The 7,534-nt window shown below is 31.3% G+C and overlaps 1 non-coding gene across 1 annotated transcript; it reads left to right on the forward strand.

Annotated features, from left to right (window-relative positions):
- The first annotated feature begins 3,143 nt into the window (after nt 1-3,143).
- Nucleotides 3,144-3,249, forward strand: LOC128282975 (small nucleolar RNA R71). The gene has a single exon (XR_008273322.1). It is a non-coding gene; the product is annotated as a small nucleolar RNA R71 (small nucleolar RNA).
- Nucleotides 3,250-7,534: the final 4,285 nt, after the last annotated feature.

Consider the following 7,534-nt stretch of genomic DNA (forward strand, 5'->3'; position numbering starts at 1 on the left):
ATACTTGTACGAACTCGTAACACAGTCATATCTTTTCACATCTTTGACATAATCTTTGAATTACCCATTGAACCAATTGGAATACTAAAGGATACCCGGGAAACCTCATACACATAGTAAGATGCCAATGCCATATTCGAGATATAGTCTTACATGGGATCACATATCGATGCCGATAGCCCAGTTATGGTCTTACATGATGTCTCATATTGATGCCATTTCCCAGAAATGGTCTTACATGAAATCACATATCGATACCATATCCCAAATATGGTCTTACATGAAATCACACATAACCCTAATGTCATGACATTTGTATCCTATCTATTCCTAATGTTCAACCGGGATTTTTTCGTTATCTTGGCATTATCAAACTTGCTCATAATATCAATCATATAAAACATATAATATTAAAGTAATTTAAAACATAAATATAGCATTGCAATATTCATATACAAACTTACCTCGATACACAAAAATGGTGAAAATGACCTAACCGTCAAATACTTGTTTTTCCCTCATTCTAGGCCTAAATCTCGTTTTTCTTGATCTATAATATCAAATTTAGCTCACTTATTAGTCACATTATTCAATGTGAGCCAAAAATCATATTGTGGAGAAATTACATTTTTGCCCCTAAAGTTTGACATATTTACATTTTTTCCCCTAAGCTCGAAAAAATGCAATTTATTCAATTTCCTTAACATACAAGCCTAGCCGAATCATTTTCATAACTATAGAAAACCACAATTTCCATTGAAACACACATTTACTACATATTTTATAACTTTAACAAATTAGTCCTTTTAAGCATTTTCACCGAAAATCACTTAGTAAAAGTCGTTCCTCTAACCATATTTCTACCATTAAACACAAAAATACATACATATTCATCATGGGTAAAAACCTTAGACCTTAACTATATCTCAAATTAGTGGTAGAAATAGATAGATCTTGTGACGAGGATTTCAAAAACATGAAAATCATTAAAAACGGGGCTAGAACGGACTTACAATCGAGCTTGGAAGCTTGAAAAACCCTAGCCATGGTTTTCCCTTGTGAAATTTGTCCATGGGGTTGAAGATGGACAAAAATTGGCTTTTAATTTTGTTTTTAATTCATTTTAATTACTAAATGACCAAAATGCCCCTAACTTAAAAATATTCTATTTCACCTATTTCATGTCCATTTTTGTCCAACAAATTAAATAATGGTCTAATATCCATTTACGGACCTCCGGTTTAAAATTTCATATCAATTAGACACCTCTAGCTTCTAGAACTCAAGTTTTGCACTTTTTACGATTTAGTCCTTTTGACTAAATTGAGTGCCCAAACGTCGAAATTTTCGAACGAAATTTTCATGAAATCAGTTTGTGAAACCGTATACCATAAAAATATAATAAAAATAGTTTTTTCCTCATTGAATTTGTGGTCTCGAAACCACTGTTCTGACTAGGCCCAAAATTAGGCTGTTACAGAAGTACAAACAGGGACACGTAAGTGCAATCAGGAGTGCCAAAGTACAAACAAGGGCACATAAGTGCAATCATTCAATAATTAACTATGAACATTTGATTAAATAACTATATTATAAAAATGTAAGTAGAAATTTATTTATGTATTGAAACACTATGAGCTTACCTGACTAAATTGCAGAAATGTCAAAGTACAGGAGCATTTTGGTAATTTTCCATTCTCCTCGGTTTTCCACCCGATATTGATCTAAATTAATAATTTCATTCAATCTATAATTTAGATAGTAAAAAAATTTATTTTATGCAATTTAGTCATTTTTTCATTTTTTTACAAAATTACCCCTAAAGTTTTACTTTTATTCAATTTAGTCCCTAAGCCTAAAACATGTAAATTAACCTTTTTACCCAAAATTGAGCCTAACTAAATACTTATGATATCCAATACAACCCATTATTGCAACAATTTCACATCAAATCATTGTACTTTTACTATTTTAACAATTTAGTCCCTAATCGAAAAATTCATCAAAAATCACTTAATAAAATACTTTTAAATATCAACCAATATTTAAAATTCATCATTTAACATCAAAAATCAAAAGTTTTATCAATGGCAACATTCAATATATTTAATAGTTTCAAAATCGAAGGTACGGGCTAACTGGACCTAGTTGCAACGATTTCAAAAATATAAAAATTAAAAGAAACGGGTGGAAAATAGACTAACATGCATCCATTAAAGCTTGGCCGAAGCTTGAAGCTTCTCTTCCTTTTTGTTTCGACTAAAATGGTGAAGAAGATAATTCAATTTATTTTTCTTATAATAATAACATTATAACATAATATAATGTTTTTATAAATTAATAAACATCATTTTTTTTAACTAAACAACCCCACTTACAGTCCACCAACTTAAGAATGGGTAATTTACCCATTAAGGCCATCCAATTATAATTCTTTAATCAATTTAACACTTTTAAACTAATAGCGTTTGACTTTTTCAACTTTTATTATTTAGTCCTTACTTAATTAACTATCGAAACATTAAAATTTTTCAACGAAACTTTAATACCACCTTAATGACACTCCTTAAATATTTATAAAAATATTTACAATTCGGTTTGTAGAAACGAGGTCCCGATATCTCATTTTCTAAAACCACTTGACCTCAAGGTCTTACCACTTGAACTTAATAAATCACTTAAATAACAAAAATTATTAAATCAAAAACCTTTTTAAAACCATATTTGACTCATAAATATTAAATAATAATATTTACAAACTTACTCGTTGGATTTGGTGGCCCCGAAACCACTATTTTTGACACCACTGAAAATCAGGCTGTTACATAAACTAGCTTGGCTACTGACCTGACATGTTAGTATTAAAACCATTAGCAATAATGTTCTTAAGTAGGGAAGTCATAGAAGATACCTAGACTGCCAAAAACGTAAGTGCATCGAGTTTATGAACTCCAACCACTCTTCTTCCTGTGGCTACTTGATTAGTCGGCCACTGACAGTTGTTGCTAGAAATCCTTTCAAGGATCTCATATGCTTCATTGTACAATTTCGAAATAAGAGCTCCATTGGCAGAAGCGCCTACCACCATTCTTGTATGTGCATTGAAATCATTGTAAAAAGTCTCCAACTGAATATAGTGAGGAATGTCATGATAAGGACATTTTCGTAACAACTCCTTGAATCCTCTCATGCATCATATATGGATTCTTTGTCAAACTGCTAAAATGTAATGTTTTCATTTATGAGCTTAGCATTTTTGCTCAGTGGAAAATACTTCATTAAGAATTGTTTAGCTAATTCTTGCAATGTTGATACCGAAGTAGGCAATACAGAATTCAACTATGCTCGCACTCTATCTCTCAATGAGTGTGGGAATAACTTCAATCTCAAAGCGTCTTCAATTACTCCATCTAGCTTAAATAAATCGCATACTTCCATGAACAAGCGGAAGTGTATATGCTGATCTTCGGTAGGCATTCCGCTAAAATGGCCCACCATTTGCAACATTTGGAACATAACCGACTTTAATTCAAACTGAGGAGCCTCAATTTTGGGCCTCACAATACCTAGATTGAGTTCATTGAATAAAGGCATGACATATTGGCATATGGCTCGGCCTCTGTCATCAGCAACAATGACCAAATTATGAGCATTGCAAACAAATCTTTTATTCTAATTTTGGTGTTCAGGATCCATTTCCATAGCTTGTCTCTAGGCTATTCGTTCCCTTCTTCTTTGTCTGAAAGTGCATTCAATCTCAGGGTCAATAGGAAGTAGATCGATGGTTTGATCTATATTCATAAACTATTGGTTCCTGAGTAAAAAACACAATAAAGAAAACTTAAATACAAACAAAAAATTTTAAACCAAATTGCAAAATTTCAATTTCACAAGTAATGTCTAAAATACAGTCCCCGGCAACGGCACGAAACACTTGTCGTGAAATTATCGAATGATATGAAAGTGTACACAATCGTCACCAAGTAATAAAGTAGTGAGTAAAAGTATCTTCTCCATAGGAACTGCATATGTAAAACAAATTATTGTGAAATTATGAATTAGCAAGTTGGTGGTGAAAAAACAAATAAAGTGTGAAGTATGAATTAACTAATTAACTAAAATTAATGACTAAATGTGTAAATGAAAATGCAAATGAAAACTGGAGCAGCAATTCACAAGGTTTAACAACTATTACAAGGTTTAATTGATTGCATTGTAATATATCAAACATATTTTATAACTTAAAGTTAGTATTTAATTTTTCAACGGTTAAATTTTCATTTTATCAAACAATACATTAATCAATAAAAATGTAGTTATTTGATTTAATATTATAAATTTAATTTAAGAATCAATTTATCAAAATTCAACCTACTAAACTAATATAAGGTAAATTTGGACTATTTTTATTTTTTCATGAATTAAAAATATGATAAATTAATTTATTAGTTAATATTATTTTATTTTATATTAACTTTAAGTCTTTTACCATTAATATATAACTTGAAGAAATAGTTACAAACTCTTTTTATAAAAAATGGTTTACAAATTTAAATCATAGAAAAACTTTTTATTTTATAAAATAAACAACAGTTCTCAAGCTTAATAATCAACTTGACGAAACTAGACTTAGTTCAATCTTTAATTCTATTTATTTTCCTATTCTATAAATTTAAAATTTATATATGATGACTTGCATTCATTTTTTTTATATTCTATTAATTTTAATGTTCTTCTAATCAATATGTAATTTGAAAACGATTTACAATTTTATACGGAAAACACACTTATTTTATAAAAAAAGAGGGGAAAAAACAGGGTCGTAAATTTTTTTTGAGGCACGGATGGAGGCAGGGTTAAGGGGCAGGGGATTGTTTTGCTTATATATTCACTTTTCCCACATTACCCAAACTTATCCTAGTAAACTTTCACAGGATTTTTTTCTGCATTTTCCCTGGTTCGCTTGGCACCAAGAAAACCAATTAAATGGGGAGAATTGAAGTCTTAGGCCAAAGAAATCCGAGGCTAACGGATTTATCAAGGCAGATAAGAAATTTATAAGCTTCACATGCATGCCATTTCACCTAACTTGAGTGGGTAAGAATTTCACATGCCTCATGCCACTGTAGTCAATCAAATCAATGATTTCCCTAATACAACTTTGGCCTTTATATTAAGAATTAAAGTATATTTTACTTATTTATATTAAAAATAGTAAATTATTTTTTATACATTAGATTAAGTAATAAATTAATTCTTCTGTTGAGATTTTTATCTATTTTTATTATTAAAAATAGGTATTCTGTAATTTTTAACAATAAAAATAAATGAAAAATTTTAATAGAAAAGATTGATTTGCTCTCTAATCTACTGTATAAAAATTAAATTACCAATTTTTTATATAAAGGAAGCAAAACACAATTTCATACCTATTATAAGTACTCTATGATAAGTTTAACACTTTAATTCTGTTTTCAATAGTCATTAGTGCTGAAAGGGACGTTTTTTGGAGCAACAAAATTACATCAACAACTTGGATTGCTGTAGCAATGAAAATCATTAAGTAATGCGAGTTAAATAACATAGCATTGCTCAGGTACTTCATTGGAATCGGAAATTTGAATGAATCATTTTCCCCATAATGATTTGTTTTTATCAGAAGCAATAGTAGACAACAATTCATCATGTCACGTACCACAGTTAAAACAACATTATTCTGAACAAAGACCAGAAAGGAATTAAATGCATGCAATCAAATTCAGTCCCTAACTAAATTTACTCAGTTTGCCATACAGATTTTCTAACCCAGCTAGAGTTATCCCAACTTAGAAAGAATCCGTTCTCCTTCACCCGCCAGAAAACTGCCTTGTGATTCCAATCTCTACGAGGCTGATAAGCATGCCACGATGCTATTCGCCTTCCCGATATAGCTTCACAGAAATGTAAGGCTCTTTCTTCAACCCCAAATTCATAGTCATCCCCTACACGAAGCTGGTGCATCCCATGATCTTTATACCTGGAATTGCAGCCAAGTTGGATAGGCTGCAACTCTCTCGGCATGGAATTGGTAACATGAATTGTTGCTATACGCTTCCCCAGTCCTAGACGCCCTGCTACACTGAAGATGAAAACTGAAACAAGAAACAGAACATAACTACTCCGGCCATCCATGTCCGTTGAATTTTTGTTGTCAATGACTTTCTTTTTCTCTCTTTCTTCTATAACTAAAAAAACAGGCACTAGGATGGAGAACGGAAAAGCTTGTAATATCCTTATGTAAATAAGGATATTATATATATATATATATATATATATGTACACTAGATTCAATGACCACATAGCAGTGGGTTTAACAATGGTAAGATTTTAATAAATGCTTTAACAAGTAGTAAGTTTGCACTAAGCTTTTTGTTTTTTTAAAGAAATTAAAAAGAAAGTATAAAAAATAGTGTTGTTGCGGATGGACAATTTCTTGGGTTGTAACAGGAGAGCATTTGTACTCAGAGTCGGGTAATGCAAGTTTCCCTGGTTGGAGGCGGCGTACAGAGTTAGTAGCAAGAGAGGAAGAGTGGTCAAAGTGTAAGGTATTCTTCCAAGTAATAAATACAACGAAATGCTTGTTTGGGAGTATTCGGAAGATTGAATCCATAGAATTGAATGTATTTTAAGAACTGGAGCTACTAAAGAGAAGCACTAGTAAGCAATCAACCTACAATTACCAACGGAATTGAGTAAAGATTATTGGCTCAATAGATGGGAACATAAAGAGCTAAGAACTAAACTAAACCTTAACTAACAACTAAATGCTAAATACCAAAAAATAGATGCGGAACAATGAATTAGTGACTAATGGGATGATTGACATGTTAATATATCTATAAAGACAATGGCCTAAATGATATGAAACAATGCTACCATTACATCAAACTTCTCTCGCAGGGGCAAAGCCAGGGGGGCCGGCATGGGCCCCGGCCCCCCTAAAATGTAAAATTGTATTTTAAGTCCTTAAAATTTTTTAAAAATTTTAAATTAGTAAAGATAAAATTGCACTTTGCCCCTCCTAAAATTATAAAAATTTGATTTAATCATTTACAAATTATAAAGATATAAATATAAAAAATTAAAATTTCATCCGGCCCTCCCAACAAATTTTTTTGGCTTCGCCCCTGTTCTCTCGGTAAATGTTATGTGCAACAATCACCTACAACCTCTAGCTTTCGTGCTCTTGGGCTAGCCTACACCAACTCCCGCGATATTATCGCTTGATGTGTAATTAGGTGGTTCTAATAAGAGTTAGCACTTGCAATCTTTCCTAAAAACACTCCTAATTGGGGTCATCAGTTCTAAGTGATGTAAGTGCCCCAATTAACAAGCACTTTGCATGCATATTTAACCATGATAATTAAAACCAATTCACAAGCTTCCTCATACCATTAGCTACAAAGTGATTTAGCTATTCATAAGATCTAAACAAAAAATACCAAAAATATCAACAAACATTACCAGATATGCAAATAAAGTAAAGAGTGATCTC

This window comes from Gossypium arboreum, chromosome 10 (assembly GCF_025698485.1).
Source record: "Gossypium arboreum isolate Shixiya-1 chromosome 10, ASM2569848v2, whole genome shotgun sequence".
NCBI lineage: Eukaryota > Viridiplantae > Streptophyta > Magnoliopsida > Malvales > Malvaceae > Gossypium > Gossypium arboreum.